This window comes from Monopterus albus, unplaced genomic scaffold (assembly GCF_001952655.1).
Source record: "Monopterus albus unplaced genomic scaffold, M_albus_1.0 scaffold20.1, whole genome shotgun sequence".
Lineage (NCBI taxonomy): Eukaryota > Metazoa > Chordata > Actinopteri > Synbranchiformes > Synbranchidae > Monopterus > Monopterus albus.
Window position 1 is genome coordinate 4,086,460 of NW_018127900.1, and position 17,138 is coordinate 4,103,597.

Consider the following 17,138-nt stretch of genomic DNA (forward strand, 5'->3'; position numbering starts at 1 on the left):
GCACATGCTGCATTAATGCACAGTTGTGTCTTTGTGGTTCTGTAGCATTTTTTTGTCCTGGATCACTGCTGAAATCACTTGTATTTTTATATTCTTGTATATGCATAGTCTATATAAATAATATTTCAAGCTGCATTCACCAAGATTGTACACAATGTCATAAATCAAATGAAAATGGGATGGGACGTGGTATCTCACTATACACAAGGACACATCCATGGTTTGGTAAAACTAGCATGGACATGATTTTACATTTGTAAAACATGGATAAGCAAATTATGTAGTGCCTCATGTCTGTCTGAACTAATCAGAGTAATTTTAAAAATGTGAAAAGTATCATTACCCCAGGTTTTGGCAAAATACAAGAAGTTCTCTTAGAAAAATCTGATTAACTTATACAAATGTCTGACATTTAGATGCATGTCCTTAAATTTATGCAATACACAAAGTCTGAAAGGTTGTTGCAAAAATGCAATGACAATTTATACCCAATCTGCATCAGTATCCATTATTCACGTTAGAGGGACAGACTGAATTTCTCCTGTTTTCATCTCAAGGTTCTTGAAGTTCTGGACTCTGTACATGGGTGTGCCCTGGAAAAATGAACACTAGGCAGGTGTCAGCAGTCTTTTAGGAAAGAAATTTGTCCACAGCATCAATACTTTCCCTTCAAAGTACAGAGGGAAACTGTCGGCAGACAGGATGAACAATAGAGATGGATGGATAGAAAGAGGCAGGGAAATGTACACTTTCTCATTTTTTCCCCTCTCTCACATGCTTTCATGCCTGCTCATAGGGACACTGAGGATTTATATTGAGTAACAATTCATTTGTTAATTTAATCCATCTTACTTTTCAGTGTTATTACCTATTGCTATAAGGAGTGTTTATAGTCACAATCTCATGCACCACCTACAATATCAATAGGACAGTAAGACTACAAGAGAACTTAAGCACATGAAGGACACACAAGTCTGAAACTTTTTTCTGGTTCAGCCAGAGTTTCAAGACCTTTTCACAAGTTGAAGCCTGCTGCTGGGGCCTGGGAAGAGATAGGGGCCAATAACTGGGCTGGAAGGAATGGAAGGAGGGAGTCAGGTTCCAGCAATGAGTCAAAAACAAAATCCTGCTAATTCTCCTCACTTTTCAACAATTTCTGGCTTTAGATATTTAGTAACTGACTCCAAGAAACTTTGTAGGAATCTTGAAGAAATTAATGACATAGGAATATTATAAAGATCAAGCAAGTAGAATAAAATATTGGGTTTGGATGCTATTCTGATTTAAATGTAAACTTGCCATATAACCTGTATGTTGCCATATTGAGGCAGTGAAGTTGAGGAAAAATTGTTAGCTAAGCTGTGGCTGTGTTAGCTGTCTATACTAACAGACTGAATTTTGCTAGTCAGATTAAGATTTTTATAAAGAACACAGAAGACTGTTGAACACTTTTTGCTAAAATGTACAGTGGGCATTAAAATATAACTGAGGACTAATGGTTTAGTAGCTGCTGTTAAAAGTCAAGTATAAGAAAGACACCAGGGTAAATCCAACATGGACAAAATAATCTTCTGGATCACTTATCAAAACAGCCGTGTTGGGAGTTCACTTTTCCAACTGATTTCTCTCAGTATGATAGACAAGGCCTTCAATTTAATGTGGAAAACTCAAATCGAAACTGTGACTTTTCATGGTCAAGGCAGTATGATCTTAGATGGCCCTTGAAGCTGTGGTGGAGTTGGCTGATTGATCTATGCCTGTCAAAGGTCTTGAGGCAGCTTCTTCTGGTTTTCAGTGGCTCTGATGATTCAGCAGTTTCTCTCAACAGACAGCTCATTCTGCAGCAGCTGCTCCGTCCTGCAGGGTCACAACCTGTGCTAGACAGGAAAGACCCTGCAGGCTCTTTATCACTCAGACAGAGGACCTCCTGCCTCTGACTAAACAATATCAATGCTTGCATCTCTTTCTCCATTTCCCCCTATTTCTTTCATGTTCAGGGTAGTGTGTGTGTTTGTATGCTGCATTCTTTGCTGCATGTCTGCATAACATTTATGAATTATACTACATTAGACTGTGTGAGAGACAGTTTTGTTTTTATTACTGATCTCTGATTGTAATTCTATCTACAGTAAAATTATGCAGCTGTCAGAGAACCAAGTCAGAAAATACAGAATCATTTACATAAGGTTGCAGCCATTATGTATTAATCTACCAATAACTGATTTGATTTTGTCTATTAAAGGTCACAAAATATTGAAAATGCCTTTTACAATTTTCCTGAGCCCAAGGTGATGTATTCCAATTGTATTTTTTGCCAACTAATAGTCAAAAACCCAGGGTTTATATCAAAGGAAAAGAGGCAACAAACCTTCACATTTCATCTAACAAACTGTTACTGTTCAGAAAATTTGATCAGTAATGAGTGAATTTTAACTGGTTCAACAGAATTTTCAGTTTAAATTGTGCAGCCCTCTTGATGAGATGCTTGGAAGGCAGCAGCTGTAGAAAAGAGGAAACCACAAGCAGGAGCAAACCACAGGTGTCTCAGTGGAAAGCCTTAACCTGCCTCCAACTTTATCCCCTCCACAAAGGAAAGCTTTGATGGGCTGATATGTTGGCTTGTAATGAATATCACTGACAACATCTTCACACCTCCTCCTACACCCCGCTGAAATGACACAATAGCTATGTCAACAGATGCTCTGCAGTATAAAGGCGATTGTGTCGATTTTCATGTATACATGAGGCCTCAAACTCACAGACTCCTAGAAAATTAGAAGGCAATGTCTTACTGTAAAAACAAATATATTTAGGACTGTGACAGGACTTTTAAACGCCAGCTATCTGTGTGTTGCTCTGAACAGCAAAACCGCTATTTTTAAACCATGCAAGATTTTGACTTTGCACAACTACTTCTGAGCCTTATTGTCTACATAAAAGTGCCATAAATACATTTAAGGAAAATGTGGTGGAACTAAATACAGTATTCTACAACCTAGTTCTTTTCAAGCTAACCCAGCCTTTTGGTGCACACCATGTAATCACATGGTGAGCAATTCAGGATTCAAGTCTGGTATGGAACCTTTGTTGCATGTCATCAGTTTCTCTTCAGTTACTCATCAGTGTCTCCCCACCTTTTCTTGTCTGTATCTACTATAACAAATAAAGAAAAAACCCCAAAAATCTTTGAAACACTGCACAACAATGAACCTCATGAATCTTATCCTCGTATGATGTCTTTTTTGCTAGCTGGATCAGAGGCGCCTTAGGCTATCTCTTTTTTAATGAAAGCAGCTTGTTCCGTGAGAGGCACAATTATAGAGGGGGAGACAGGAAGATTACACACAGGCTTTTATGGGCACCTCCAAATGACTCAAGAGCAGACTATTCACCAGCTGGTAAAATTATCCACCACTGTCACGAAACACTCACAGCCAATCTTTTTCCTGTAATGCACCTCACCCTCTTCCTGCTAGGATGGGCTACCTCTGCAGGGAGACTGAAAATAGTTCTGACATTTGGGCAAAGTGAAAAAAAAGCAGCAAGCCTGGCTGCTGTCAGAACTGATAAAGCTACAACCGTTTTCAAAAGTCAGAAACATCAAGCACAGTAGATTAGTGCTAAGGAATTGGGTAATAACTTTAACACATGACATCTTACCACCTTCCATCATCTATGCAACTTCAAAGGGGGAAATATGGTATTTATTGATGGGTCCATAATTCAGTTCTGCTCTAAGGCAGGTCAGATTTCATTGGATATGGCAAAGAGAATAGAAACCAGATGATATGAAGCTTGGGCCTGAACTTTGGCTGAGCTTACACTTTAGGCCTGCAGGTTGCCAGGTCAAATCCTGATAGAGGAGAACCCCAACCTCCCCAAACCTTGGGGTAAAGAGAGAAACAAATAACCTTTAGGCCAGTGGTTCCCAATTCTCACCCTTTTCAGATGAGCAAGTAGTCTTCTTAAATCAGTACACCCCCCCCTATATTCCAAATGTGTTCATTTCAAATGATGGACGTTGTACCAATTCCTTCATATAAATTACTTTTAGCCATTTGAACCATTTCTCCATTACTTTTAGCCAATTACTTCAACACTTCATCAATTACATATCTTATTTATCTTGGATTTTTTTATTACTTTGTTGGTAACTAGTTTTTATAATCCCTAACCCCAAGTCCCCCTTGATTGGGAATCACAGGTGATGGTCATTAAACTTTTTAAAACACCTTGAAATAAGCAACTCAAGCCTCTACTGAACTTTGTTTCACTTGCACTTCAAGAAACAAAGGCTGCAAAGGTAACGCGATTTTTATTTTTTGCATTGCTCAGACCTTTTACGTCATAATCAGATAGATGATCTTCTCTTGTAATTGTGTATAATGTGTTTCTGCACCACAACAGTTACTGCATATTTTACAGAAAACACACACTAACCTCTAACATATGCAACACATAACTGCAGAAAGAAGGGCAACTGGCTTATGTGAGCCATCCATCCCATCTCACTCTGCAAACGCCAAAGGGATTTCCGCAAAGCAAACACTGGTTAGCCTCGCTATTTAGTGCCACCACAGCCAACAAGTCCACTTCCAGAAAATAGCTCAGGCTGCCACTGATAGAGCACCAGTGTGTGTGTGTGTGTGTGTGTGAGAAAGAGAGAGTGTGTGTAATCCATATGATTCTGCACTGGCTGAAGCAATGAATAATTCACTGGCAGGGATTCAAACTGGATGTGGTTGGACTCTTTGCTGTAGATTTTCTTCCAAGGAGGGGTTTGACTATCAATTACAGTGGCTGGAGCCCTGCAATCTGAGATCCCCCTTCATCCATGCTATGCCTGCATGCCTGACTGGTATTCATGTTCTCTTGCAATAATCACTGCACAGTTGAAAAGACCTTCATGACTGCTGTCATTTTAATACTTGATGTCAGCTGTCTCATATTGCTGATGGCATCCGTGATCAGCTGTTAACATTTAAGAATGCAAGATATCAACAACAGAGCCTTTTATTACAAGCATGACCGGTTTTTTACATACTGTGAAAGTTTCTTCTGCTCTGCAACTGTTTAAATACAGCTGTTTGTGATGTACTTTGCATATTCAAAACACAAAAAGTGTGGTACTTTTCCCACAGACTAGTTAAATGATGTGATGCACATATTTCCAGTGCAGTTTTGATTGAGTTAGATTGTAGAGCATTTGCGAAATCTGAAATCTAAAACAACTGCATTAAGGGCCAGTTTTATCCTTAATATCCAACAGAAAGGGTTTTGTACAACTGTCCCCCACAAAAAATAAGTAGAAATGCCGATTTTCCACCACCATTAGCCCCAGTAGGTTAGAATGCTTTGCGGCCACAAGACATTACGCACCATGAGTGATAGACAGGGGCACAGTCAGAGAGGCCCCAACTAGCTGGACCCTTGCTTTTGTTGAAAGAAAAAAAATCTAACCCCTCTATGTCTTTGTGCAGAGGCTTACAAAGTAAGAGTCCAAATCTAATTCAGACAGATGCAGTGGTGTACACTATAATGGGTGTCATTTTGCATGGACAAGTTCCTATATGTAGAGGGCAACGCCAATGCACTCAGCAGATGTGTAAAGTCTGGTGCAGATGATCTAGTGTCAGAAACGGCGCGCGTAATGCGGCCGAAAAGTGTTTAGGTGAACTCAATTAAATGGCCAGACGAGGAAGTGTAAAACAAAACCGTCTCTTTAATAAGAGAACTAACAATAACAAAAACCATACAAGACACGGTGGAAACACAAAACTCACGGTCGGTATTGGTCCCAGGTCAGAGCCAGCAAACACGTACATCCAGGGGAATCCAAAGTGCGTAGTCCGAAGGGAAAGTCCGATAAGCCGATACACATAAGCAGTCCGAGATAAGAGGGCAAGGCAGAACAGAGTAATCCAATAAAATAGTCCGAGTCCGAGTCAGAAACACAAATACCAAAAACCGAATATAGTGCTGGAAAGCCAGAGCTGGGGTCTAGAACAATCTGGCAGCATCCTGTGGGAGGACGCTGCCTAAATAGAGGTGAACACAGGTGCAGGATATTAACGAAGCAGGTGAAACTAATGTGAGTGATGAAGAATGTAAAAAGACCGAAACTAAAGGTGAAACAAAAACAGGAAGTAATGTCACAATAAAAGCAGGACAGGAAGCAACGGAACCGAATCGTGACATTTAGGACATAAGCAGCTTATGAAGTTTATGTCATGCCCACACAGAACCCATGCAGCTTCATAAAAAGTGTACATTTGCCTTAATTGCAGGAAATGTAAATGTAAAAACTGAATGACTCTGTCAAAGCAGACTGAGGGAAAGTGGATACATCAGAAAGTCTATCAATCAAAACAGGATCATCATTACACTTTAGCACATGCATCTTTTCCCGGTAAATCGGCTACAAAGGAAGCCAGTGTGTCCTGCAGATGATGCTGTCTCACAGTATGACATCCCTATGGGCACTGATCATTGTCAGCACCTATGCACTGTGTGTCAAAACAAACCTGAAGTTTCTGAAGAGATCTATACAGTTTAAACATAACTTTGATTTTGATGCTGGCAAATAGCTTCATATTGGCTAAAATACTACACTAATACCAAACAAATACTTTCCAAGAGAGGAGCCACATACTGTAACTACAAAATGTGTATTACAATCTTAGTTGATAGCATCTTCTGCCTATCAAATTCTAAATTTAACTCTATTTCTACTTTTTTAAAGATTTAGCTGAGTGGTACTGTGATGATCCCGCAGCCACAGTTGAGTATCTTTGCATGTGAGCAGCCACATTTACACTGCTCATTAGAGAGCAGGGAGTGAGTAACCCCCAAAGAAATGTCAGTAGCTGCTCTGAGAAACAGTCATTCATAGGACATTATTTAATTCCTCACTGGACAAATTGATATACAACGAATAAAAGAGGGTCTTACACTCACACACTAAGGCTCGCGCACACAGACAGAGCTTCCCGTTAGTGTATGGGCCTCTTATTGTGCAACTCAGCCATCTGTCTCTCAGCAGTAGGTCCTTGTTACCTGCTGTACTCTTTCGTACTCTGCTCATTCACCAACCCAGTCTCTGTGCCAGCAGACCCTTTCACCATCTCATTCAGTAAAGAGTTCTCAACAAAAATTCCTCAGAGAAAGAGAGCTCCAAGTGTCTTAGACTTTGACAAGAATGTGCAAAGAGAAGCCTCTCTGTGTTGCTTGTTTAAACTCTTAATTAATATTCTTTAGGATGATTTGATCTGTACAAACTAAAATAAATGGAAAAACTGGATTCATTAAGCCATCTAAAAATCCAAGTATATGGGCAAGGTGGATTTTGAGAGCAATGGAGGACAGATGCGTCTCCTTACAGCAAAGGAGGGGGGGGGTCATCCATGTCCACCCCTCTGATAAGATGCTAAGTTTACATTTCACCAGTCTGCAACAGCCTTAGAAATCAGTTGGATGTCCAGACCCTTTCCATATGGACTTAGTTAGAAGCAGAGCAGCGAGCCGCGGGCCCTTTCTGTCTCTGTACGGGACCAGCAGTGAACAGTCAAGAGTTTCAGAGCTTCAAAGATTACAGTCAAAGTTTATGTTTTTCAATGAAAAGCTGGCATTTAATGACGATGAAAGGATTCCTGAGAAGGTGGTTTATGACAAAGGCAGTCAAATATGATGAAACTATGATGAAGGTCAAGAACCAGATTTAACGCAGTGGCTGTCATTTATATGCATGTTGTTTGAAGTTTGTATGTGTAAAATATGGACAGTCATACAGACTGCATGAAAACACACCTGTGTTTTAGGCAGCTTTATCCACTTGGTCAAATTCTGGCATCATTAAAATGTCAGACCATTTTACAAGCAGCACTGGAAAGCAGCAGACACTACATTCTAGTAAAGGTTTGGCTAAACGTGCTCACCATTTTGTCAGCACTTTTCTTTACTTAAAGCTGTTTTCCATTTCAGTAAAAGTCAAATATTTTTCTAAAATCCTGATGCAGCTAGTCAAATATTTTTCTAAAATCCTGATGTAGTTGTAGTTGTAGTTTGTGTGTGAAGTTAACTTTGCACCTAATGTGGTCATTATCATTGAATAACAGGAAGTTCATTTTATGCTCCCAACTACCCAACCTTTTCTGACCAATGACCTTTTATTCTGATAGGTCAAGGCCAATTATAAGCAAACTGCTAACAGTGGCTAAGTGGGGCCAGATGTTGTTGACCTCCATTAGATAAGTCACCTCATAGAGTAAGACAACAACAAAATGGATCAGGCTCAAAAACAAAGAAAACCAGCTAAATGTTCTTCATCTACTGTACTGCATGAAATGAATTTCATCCTGTAAAATGCAATGTTACTTAATCTGATTTTCAGAGTTGCTTTATTTAGGCATTTCAACTAAAATAAGCATTTCATTTAAGGATAAGTTTGGGTGGTTTCTCATCCGTTTTACTACAGTACTCACATGTAATATGCAAATGGTCACCATTCACTCACCAACTGAACCAAAAATGTGCTGTGAAGCCAAAACAATGATCTGAAAGGCACAAAAATGCTCCATAGAGCTGAGGGGAACTGCAGAGCCATTGATCATTATTTGTGGAATCGTTGTTATATGTTTGATGGAAATATTGCTTGGTGCAGCTTAAAACAGATCTGCAAACTTCTAAACTCATTCTTTAAGAACCAGCCTTTGTTTAAAAGTGAGTTTTTCCTCTTATGAGCTTTACTGAGTATTAGTAAAAATGCCTTTTTTTCCAGCTTAACAGGAAGAGCTATGAGAAAATGGCACAGTTTGTCTTGTTCCTGTCTAAAGAAACATTACACTTTCAGGTTTGCATACTTTAACATTAAAAAGGCAACACTACTGCAGACACATTAACTCTGGGCTGTACGAGCTACATTCTAGTTATGTGGAATGGCACATAGATACATTCCGCAGTGAAGCAGCTGTATAATGATTCATGCCTCATGTCCGAATATATTCGAGACATGCAAAAGATGGACTCAGGGATATTTATTATTTGTCTGAATTTGAGCGGTGTGACTTTAAAGCTCTTAAAACAACTCACAGTTGATCATCGTATACAGGCAGAGCTCATAAATTCTTTCATTGCATAATCTCCATATTTCCAGTGGTTTAATAAAAAAGATTCAACTAAAACAGTGCAACGCAAGAGACTTGTTTACTGCTACAGGACCGCTTTAGGGATCTGGGTTTTAACGGGTAGTCCATGAACAATTTATGTGCTTTTTTGTTTGTTTACTGTGGTTTGATAAAAATAAAGTCAGCTGAAGGAATCTCTTTTGCTCGCATTCCTTCTCTTTCTTGCTCTTTAACTCCCTTGGCTGGCTGTCAAACCCTCTGAGCCATTTGGACCGTCACACCCACCCTTGGCCAGAGCTGAAATTAATTGCTGACTTAAAAAGTGCCTAGCAACTCTCTCTCTGCACAGCAAAAACACATCAACAGGTTAGGGGCGACGGTGGTGCGGTGGGTAGAACAGGATTATGATTTCCTTTCATGTTTGGAAATATGTCTGATGCAAATACTACATTTCTGGAAGTTATCATAATTGCCAATTTCTGACTTAAATATTACAACAGGAGAATGTTCCTTTATTCCTCCAACTCAACACAGACCCACACAGATACAGTAGATAGATGATAGATAACCCTTGTTCAAGATAATTTATCCCAAATTTGCCGTTTTGATTACGCCTGCTATTTTTACCTCCCAAGTTAACAACTCTGTTTATTAAACCTTAGAGCAGCAGAAGCCACAAACATCACTACCAGCTCTAGAATGTAGCACCGTCTCCTGAGAATCATACTTATAGTATACCACTAATGTTTTCACTGCACCCATAAGCAATGTTTTTATAAGAACAATTTATCAACTGACAATATAACACTGTGAAAGCAGTTGTCTGTAGCGACTGACCTACAGGGAATTATCACCTGAACTGCTTTGGTTCACTCCCACTGCCGTTTTCAGTGAAAACCCTGTTCAGCACCAAACTACACTCAGACACAATTATCAACTAGTAGATGAACCAGTGGAGCATTTGCCAACTAAAGAGCAATACATACATTAATAAACTCTACATTAATTAAGCTTTAAGTTTATTTTTTGCAAAAATGAGACACACATAATGCTTTCTTTAGCTAACTTTGGCTGCGCTCCTTATTTAGTCCCAGCTGAGGACATCGCTGCTGCGTCGCCCCCCAGCTGAAGAAAATCACTCCACAACGACACAATCAAATAAATGCAAATATTACACAGCACGCATGATATAAAATAAAACTAATCTGACCAATATCACTTATAAAGCATCAGAAACATGTTCATTTTATTTAAGGTAAGGATGTGTCATTACTTTTAATTTCATATTTACTAATACTGATATGCCAGTATTGTGTTTCTACTGTCTCTAAATACCATACATCTTTTTCGCAGATTTAAAATGAGTTATGCAAAGTAATTGTTTCCTGGATTATGCTTAGACATGAGTTAGTCTTTGTTACTGCTGTTTCTGCACTGAATTTTCCAAAAAATCTGTTCTGTTCTGTGTAATTATGCAGCTCGGCTCATGCTAATTACTCAGTCATTCATGTCTTTTCTGCAAGTGAAACTATTGTTTTTCTAGTTTACCTAATTTTTTATAAACATAAATAAAACTTTAAACTTTATTTCACTTCTTTTAAAAGAATTTAGTGCATGGAAGTCATTCATCGACATATACTATGTTCCCTGCAGTTTGCTGACCACACAAGGATGTTCACAGCAGGAAATTGAAAACTTACTCCTACATGCGGAAATTAAAATAAACCCAGGCATTTAGAGGTCCCAATTCAAAGCCTGAAATTGTTATTAACCTGTATCTTTGGTTGGAGGAAGGATTATGAAGTTCAGCTGGCCCACAGCCCCCGAGGCAAAACATGTTCGAAACAGACCATGACAAACATTCTCCACCTCAGTTTTCTTTTTGACCACATTTTGGTTTTTTATGGTGCAAGATTGATGACTTTAGTCTTTGGCACTGAACAAAATAAGCTTGGCATTTAAAACAAAACTAACTGGAAAAATATATATATAATCGAAACTGAAACTTTTTTACATTGAAAATCTTCAGATTTTCTTGTCGATGTCCATATTTTTCAAACAGTATATTTGTCACTGAGTGATAAAGGTTTATCTAGAATGTCTAGAGTGTTTCTAGAATGCAGACAGAAGCCTCGGTGCAGACAGTGGCTTGGAGGAGAAAGCCATCCTCTCCTCATGGATCTCAACCAGAGAATGCGAATCACACTTTTAGGGCCCACCCCTCAAAGCGTTGGTTTTGATGGTGATGGACGGTGTGCACAACATTTTTTGATGCATAAAAATGTCCCGTATTTCTGTGATTCATACACCACAGGAGAGTTTAACTTTTAAACACACTGTAGCTCTAAACCTGCTGTTAGCAGGGATTCCTCCAGTGCTTTTGTACCACTAATAAATAATAAAGTCATGACAGTCTTTATCCTTCCATCTCTTGCTGGTGCTATCTTTCACTTCTTGCAAAGAATGTCTGCTGCTCTGTCATGGTGTGCAGGATGAGGGTGTGAGCTGACAAGCAGAAAAAATAGGTGACGTAAAACGGAGGACTTAAATCTATAAATTCTTTATCAAAACACAGTTTATATATTATAAATCAGAAAATTACATGACTATCGTTTTTAAGAGGTGCCCAATAAAGTCCTTTTTAAAATATCTCATTGGCTTTAAGGTGGGGTGGTCAGCATCAGCATTTAGGAAACTGGATAATGTGTAGCATGCAGTCAGGCCTAATGCAACACCAGCCTTTTGGAGTCTTTCACTTTTTGTAGTGAAAGTTATTAACTGATTCACGCTGTTTAGCTCCACTAGTTATGCATTCAGACAGAGCTAATTGCACTGAAAGTGCAAAGACTGAACTGATGTCAAACATCTAAACAAGTGCATCTTACATGGATGGCATCTGGACCCTTAGGCCTTGGTTGACCCAGGCTGCTCTAATTGTGTATTCATTAAAATAGCTGAGTGGCTGGAAAGCCTGAATGTAGCCCTAATAGATCAGGGTAGCACCAAGAGAGAAGCACTATGCTCTAGGGTATCATGGGAGAAGATTTTATCTATAGGTCCATTCATAGAGAAATATTTCTTTCCATTTGGCGAAGGACTGGTCCCTCCGTGGGCTAAGCCAGAAGATAAGAGAGATGACTAAGGGCAGGAGACAAGCTAATGGGAGGGAGATTTCCCATGGCTGACCAAACTACTAGCAGCTGGCCATCTGCAAAAACACTACAAAGCATTAAAACATATTCCCAAAAAAGCTTAGGCCATTATCAGGGTCAGATCCACAATCTGAGCTTTTTCCCTGTTTTAAAATTAGCTTGCAGCACTATTTTTCACACAATTTCTGTTGTGGTTTGAGTTGAAATTGCAGGTACTATACAGCCAAAACAGTTGACATATTTGGAAGAAGTGGAATTAAATAATTTTTTGGGGGGGGGGGTCACCAATTTAACCATTTTTGCCTCAGGGAAAAAACGTGCCACAAAAGGTATTTTATAATGTGATTTGCCAAAATCTAAACAAACACACCAGGCTGAATTTCATCATATTAATTAAAAACATAGCACTATGGCACACAACTTTTCTATATACAACATTGTACACTGGCATGTTGTGCTGCCTGTTTGCTTTTTGAATAACCACTGTAGTTAATGAAGCAATTAATGTGATTACGCTGAAAGTAAAATGCTAATGAGAAAGGAAAAAGACTTGATTTGATCTGTGCACCATGTTAAATCACTGCAGGTGACTTTTTAATTCACGAGCGCACCACAAGAAAAATCTGCCCTGATTACTTGCTAATCGGAAATTTATAATTAGCTTGTTCTCCCCAAAGCGTGCTGTAGTTAAACATCCAAAAAATCTAAACATCCAATTATAATTAAAACACTGATTAGAATGAGGTTTTGCATGGAAGAAAACCTTATTACACAGACTCGCGCTCTCTCTCTCTCTCTCTTATGGACACAACCAAAGCCAGTCCTGGAAATTCAGTGGTTTACGGGAGAAAAATAAACGCCTATAAACACAAGTGTGGGTTTGCCTTGGTTACAACATGTTACCGTCTCTTCAGTGGGTGTGTAAATCCTTTCTGCCTGGTGTGCTGTGAATCTGTGTAGAGCAATGTTTCCCATCTATGTCATCTCTGGCCAACACAGAGATGGAATATAATAGAGTCATACACCAGCCAGAATAAGGGCCTTGGCTATTTCCTGTGGTGCACCACTGCGGGATGGGATAAGTCATCAAGGGTGTCTTCACTGAGAGGATCTCTCTGAGATGTATCAGGCTTCATATGAGCAGACTGGTGCAAACTTGCCCTCTGCTTTCACTTAAATCTGCTCTTTTCTCTGTGCACTTTTACCTCCTATCTTGTGTTTCTCTTCCTGTCTGAGATAATAAGATTTCAAAGTAGATCTGAAGCTGCAGTTAATCAGCAGTTTATCTTTTCTATGATCAGTGCTAATTTTGTAGAAAGATCTGGATCTGGATCTGATCTGAGACTTTTTTAAAGCAAAAATTCATATTTCTAACATTTGTCTGCTGTGGTTTTGTGAGGACACCACCAGAAGAAAGATTGTGACCCAAATGGGTTTCTAGCCACCAGCAGCAGCTTCACCACAGTTGAGCAGTTTCCAACCAACATGACAAACCAGGGCAGGATGAAAAACAGTGCAACAATCTCTTTTACATTATTTCTTTCTGATTTCATTTAATCTGCTGTCTGACGAAAACTGCTATCATAATTTGGTGTTTGCCCTCACTTCCTATTTATTACTACCCGTGTGCAACACAATTGTGGATTTTGATAGAAAAAGACAGAGCACCCATGCGCACACACCCTATAGGAACAAAATGAGGTGCACCTGCTTGCAAAATGTCTGGAGCCATTCTTTTACTAAGAAACGTCCAGGGTGATATCCAGCAAAGGCTGTTCTTTGCATATTTTTTACAGAAATGTCTCCACTTAAAAGTGCTTCCCAGACAAAGAGCTTTACAGGGATCTGGAGGACTGCTACATCTCTTCAGTGCTGCTCACATTCAAGGTGCATGAAGGGAGGAAGTTTACTTTAGCTGTGCTGAGCAGAGCCAAGTCAAGCAGGGATTTGAAAGAAGATCAGAAGGTTTCACATTGTGGTCACTTTGTTTGATATGACTTAATGCCACTAACACCCCTTCCTTTGTTGATTAACTGTGAGTGGTAAAAAGTGCACAAAAGCTGCTCATTAAATATTAGTGACTGTTGAGTGAAGGCACTTGTATGATTTTAACCCACATTACATCACATGTCCTGGCTGAAACATTAGACGTGTTCCAAATTATCACCAGTTTCTGAATGGGTGCAAAACCGACATACAAAACAATTACTGCATGAATGAAAAGATAAATAGAGCAACAAAGGTGTTACCTAACAGGGGCTAAATTACATAAGCAAAGGGTGAGAAAGTTCAGTGTGCTTCTGTGCCCTTTGCTCTTCTCCTTGAGTTTTTGTTTGTTTAACAGCGTTAGACCCTGGAAGCATTTCAGGGTCCTAAAACCAAACCGTGGAATTTGTTGTGTGGGTTTTTGTTCCTAACACAAGAAGGAAGTTAAAGATAAACTGTCATTTAGTGCTGACACAGTCATTTAAGTCAGTCAGGCAAAAATGTCAAACATTCTCTGCTTCTACCTTCAATAATATACCGTGCTGGCAGCTCTGTGCAGGGTTTACTTCCTTCTTACTTAACAGCGCTGTGACTAAATGACAGCAACAGCATGCTAATGTGTTCACAGTGTCCATGTTAACAAGCAAGGTGTGCATCAATTTTACATGTAAAATGTACTTGTAAGATATGTATTTACATTAAATTAGAACTGCAAAGAATTCTTTCCAATATTGATAATCTCATTATTATGTTCTCCAGTAATTCATCAATATTTTGGTTTCTGAGAGCCTGAGCAATAATCACCAAATGTCTCAAACAAGAATTCAAAAACTGAAGATACTCAACAAGGAAATAACTGCAAAGTCTCACATTTGAGAATCTGGAACCATCCAACATGACTAAGTGTTGCAGCTCCACAATAAATAAAAAAATTCATGTTCTAATCAGCTCAACTTAGGCAACACATTCTAGATGGTTAGAAACACTGTGTGTATTGTAATTACCAATTTCATCACAATCACAGCATGCAGAAAAAAAAATTATTTTCCAAATGCGAGGGACGAAGCTCATCATAATACAAATGTCTTTATGCAGAGATTGCTTTTGCAGTCGTCTGAGGAATGCTGCAATGACAACATGACAAACTCTGCAAATGAGTTTTGTAATTTCACTTTTAGTAAACGCTGAGGTTGGACAACAGCAGTTGTAAATAAAATGGGGTTTACAAAGGAGGAGGCCTACAATGACTGCTGAGGGCAGCTCTGTCAAACTCTGTTCTACGTCTTCTCCATCTCATAACACAAACTGTGCCCTGACAGACAAAGATCAACACAGAGAGTTTTGCTGTGGCCAAATGGTGGCTGCACACCTCATCTCTCAGCAAACGCAGCATGTCTCTGCCTTACAACAAATAACAGAGAGAGGAACCAAGCAGAACAGCTGAAAGCAGCCAGCTGGCCCACTTGCACACAGAGCAAGTGAGAATTTTCAAATGCTCTACTAGGAATGTCTCAGATCCATTAAAGTGAAGACACGCTAGATTAAAGAGAAATATTGTCCTCATTAACTCAGGTTCAGCATAATCTAGTGCTAAATAGTCTGGATCCAGTCACTATGGGGCTTTCCAAAATGTACTAGCACCTCCTTTATTCCACCAGGCAACTAAAGGAACCATACATGTTAACTAGGGCTGCGTTTGTTAATCATTGATTTATCCTCCAATTATCTCCTCAATTAACTGTCTAGCCCCTGGGTCTCAAAAAAGTCAGAAAACAGTGACAAGTGTAAATGATGATTTTCCAGATCCCAAAGCAACATCCTCATAGTCATTAGTAAAGGAGAAAAAGAAAAGCAGTGAATCCTCACATCAGAGAAGCTGGAGCCAGAAAATATTTGACATTGTTGCTTATAAGATGAGCAAAAACAATTATGCAATAATCAGAATAACCAAAAAAAAATAGTTTATTCAATAGCTAAGCCCAGCCAGTGAGTGTGCACAGGTATTTCATTGGCTGGTTAACCACCACCAAACATACACAACTTGGCTTCACGCCTGCTAAAGAAGTGTTAAAGTCAAGATTAAACATTGTGGTTTCCCCCCCAAAATGAGGCTACAGCAACACACACACAGCTGCCGAACTTGCACTACAATTAGTCTGTTTTGTTCGATGATGATCTCTTTTGCCCTGAGGCTCTTTCAGCTACATGATAAATTTGTCCCACTAACCTCATCAAACAACCCCGTCCTCCAGCTGCAGCTCGTACCGCCTCATGCCACAATGTCTGATTATCTGGTACAGAAAAAAAAAGTTATTCTGTTTCTTAGATACAATATAAAAATCTACTGTGCCATAAATTAAGAGCTCAGAGCATCATATTTCCTGGATGAGGTTTAGCAAAGCAGAATCTATCATCTTCAATTACATACAACAGCTTTTAATGACATTGGGATGCATCTTTTATTTTGTCTGAAGGATTCTGCTGATTTATAGAGATGAAAAACATGACAGGTTAATGGCGCCAGCTTGCCTGCTGCTTGGAAGCAAGATACATATATAGAAAACAAAAGATCTCAGACAAGTGTTAAAGCCAAATATAAAACAGAGGTGAAGTCCAAAATTGCAGTGTAGATGATGGCAAAGGTGTAGACAAATCTTCCTCTCTCAATCGTCCTCCATTGTGTTTTTATAGAGCTATTAAAAAGCAATAAAAGAATAACACAACCTAAGCTCAGCTTCTTTGTAGAAATCCTGAAAACTGAAATCTGCCACAGTGCTGACATTAGATCTGCTCCACGGAGACAAAGCCACCTGCCTGAGAGGCCCGCTGAGAGGCTGAGGGCCAAACCTCCAGCAACATGTCAAATCCTTTGATTAAC

General features: G+C 39.2%; 1 long non-coding RNA gene across 1 annotated transcript in view; it reads right to left on the reverse strand.

Moving 5' to 3' along the window:
• Positions 1-16,568, reverse strand: part of LOC109956545 (uncharacterized) — a 30,512-nt gene extending 13,944 nt beyond the window's left edge. The window contains exon 1 of the long non-coding RNA XR_002274431.1: positions 16,488-16,568. This is a non-coding gene — a long non-coding RNA (uncharacterized LOC109956545). The remainder of the gene's footprint in view (positions 1-16,487) is intronic.
• Between the last annotated feature and the right edge of the window lie 570 nt (positions 16,569-17,138).